The sequence below is a fragment of the Ovis aries genome, chromosome 4 (genome assembly GCF_016772045.2).
Source record: "Ovis aries strain OAR_USU_Benz2616 breed Rambouillet chromosome 4, ARS-UI_Ramb_v3.0, whole genome shotgun sequence".
In the NCBI taxonomy this organism is placed as follows: Eukaryota; Metazoa; Chordata; class Mammalia; order Artiodactyla; family Bovidae; genus Ovis; species Ovis aries.
Genome location: NC_056057.1, coordinates 115,276,615 through 115,279,502, shown reverse-complemented (window position 1 = coordinate 115,279,502; position 2,888 = coordinate 115,276,615).

Below are 2,888 nucleotides of genomic sequence, written 5' to 3'. Positions count from 1 at the left end.
GCTCCGGCACACGCAGCCCGAGCCCCCCTCCCCGCCGCCCCCGCCCCTCCAGCGCGCGGGCCCCAACGCCCCCGCCCCTCTCTAGCTGGCTGGAGAAGCAGCCTCCACCCCCGAGGCGCGCGCTCGGCCCCGGCGGCCGGCCCCTCCCACCCAGCCTGGGCCCTTCCGCCTCCTTTCCAGCCCCCACCACACCCGCTGCGAGGGCCACTCGCTTGGAGGGGACAGCTGCCCTGCCCGCCTCGCGGCCCCAGCTGTCGCTTTCGCCCCCCTGCGCTGGTCTGGGTGGAGTGTCTGTTCTCCAGGCAGTGCCGGGATGCTGATGAACGCGGCTGGTGGGCCGAGGAGGGTCGCCGCCCCGGACACAATTGCGCCTCGCCTACACTGTCCTGCCATCCGTGCGGCAAAGGCTCCCCTGTCCCTGGGCCCCGAGGTCACCGCTAGAGACCACGCCAACTCAGGGTTCTTTCTCAGGCCCTCCCTGGACTTTCCATTGCCGGCTGCGGGCACCGAGGCTGGGAATCTGGGTCCCTGGTTTCTATTTCCAGTTCTTCCTGAGACCTTCATCTGTGGGGCCCTTGAAAATGACACTTGAAACAACAATGTCCTCGCTCTTATCTTCCAGCCTCTCCTAAAAGATCCCCACTGCCGGACTGGTGTAGGATTCAGTGAGTGCTGCTGGACCTCCCTGGAAAGGGGAAGGAAGAAAATAATCAAATATTATGCCTTCTTCCCCCACTCACCCCATTTAAGACACTCACCAGGGTCCACATGGTGGCCTCAGTTTTCCTTGTTTTCTCTCCTTTGTCCATCCTGTGTTCCTGTCCACTCCCAGGGCCAGGAAGCCCCCTTCAATGTCCTAGTTCCTCTGCATCCTCATTGCTAAAGCTGAATGCAGATTCACTAGCCACCCCTTTCCCCCCGGCTTTTCCTAAACTCCATAAGAGGTGGCTTGTGCAGAACCCAGGTCCCGGCCAATCAGCCTGCCAGGACTCTACCCCCATGTCCTCTGGCACAGTTGACAGATACTATCCTTTTTACATACACTTCCACTTCCAAAATACCCAAGCTGGGTATTTTCCCAGCGTAAAGTGGCCCACCATTTAAGCTACCCACACCACTTGACCCCAGTACCAACCTGGTCACCTTTCTAAGTATCTTGGACCTTCCAAAGAACCTAGTGCAAGCTAATCAACACCTTGGGGCTTCCCAAGCTCCAGAGAGGTGTGGGTCCTACCTACCTGCTTGTTCTGAAGAATGTCTTTCACCCTCTTTGGGTTTCATCTGAAAAAAAAATTAGTGGTTGAACAGATCACCTAGCCTAATATTCTGTAAGTCTAAAAGCAGTACCCAACATGTATTTTAGATGCTTAATTAGAACTGAAAGCAAGAAGTTGCAGTAGGTACCTCCCAGGAGAGATGCTGAAGGTAAAGAGCCCCTCAAAAGTGTTGCCCCAGCAGTTGGCACATGCCTGTTTTAGCACTAGTGGGCCAATTGTCTGTGTCCTCTATTAGTACATTAGCTACATGAGGGCAGGGATACAGTCTGATTCGCCATTGTATTCCCAGAGTCTGAACCAGCGCCCAGCACATGCTATACATTTAATGAATACTTCTAGAATAACTGGATAAATGGGAAGGAACTAGAGATAAGTTATTAATAGTTCTGTACGTTGTAAGTCTAAACTGACAGTCCCAAGGCAACATCTGGAGTGTTTGCTCCCATAAGTAGGCATAGGCTATCAGGGCACCAGGGTACATTACTTTTAATCAAGACTGACCTATAAAGTTTGTGGCTATAGGAGCCCAAAGGAAGGAGGGAAAACCTATAGAAATTAACTTGGCTCAGGCCACATGAGGCTCAACATCGCCTGTACAACAATACTCTTAAGGATCCAATTTCTGAGCCCAAATTTCAGGGGAGGAAGCGTTCTAAGTGAATAAATATCTACTGTGTGACAGATCCCCTCTACAGTTTTCACACTTCTTTAATAAAACACCAAACTTCGCCCATTACAATTGTCTTCTGAGGTAAGTTTTAAGAACGAAGAAATTTAGGTTCATATAGATTCAATAATGCACTCAAGGTCATATAGTTGATAAGCACAGGATAATGGGTCAGAATTTTTTGCCATGTTCCAAAGTCTATGCTCCTCACAGTCTTACAGGAGCCCAGTGGATGAGGAGCCAGGTAAATAAGGCAGCCCCAAGCCCCCCAGAGGATGAGATGGCTGGATGGCATCACCGACTCAATGGACATGAGTGGGTAAACTCCGGGAGTTGGTGATGGACAGGGAGACCTGGTGTGCTGCAGTCCATGGGGTCGCAGAGTCGGATACGACTGAGCGACTGAACTGAACTGAAGCCTCCCATGGCCAGCCCTGAAGACCCATCTCCTCAGCCAGCCTTGGGGGCAGGGAGGGGAGCGGGCAGCCCGTGGATACTGGGCTCTGGGCTGAAGAGTCAACGTGGAGGGTCCACTCTGACTTAAGAGTAGGCCGGCGTAGGGTCCACCTGCGCTCCCCAAAGACTGCATCATCAAACCCCGGGTGGGGCGGGGGGGTGATATGACAGACTTAGCCAGAAACCAGCTGACGTTGGTTTCTGATGTGATACACATCCTGGCTGCCCGCGGGTGAGGGAGAGGATCCTGCTGTCCCCTACTTCGCCCCGAACCTCTGCGGGCGAGCACAACCTCAAAGCCGCCGCCGCCAGCCCCTCAGCGATCTGCGGGGGCTCGGCGCAGGCGGCTGAACTCCGCACGTGGGTCCGCAGCGCAGAACGCTGGACTGCGCATCCTTCCAGACTACAAGACCCACAATGCTCCGGGCGGCGGCGGCGGGGAAGGAGGGGGTGCCTCCAGGTGTCTGCGACCTCGCCACCTCCCTCCC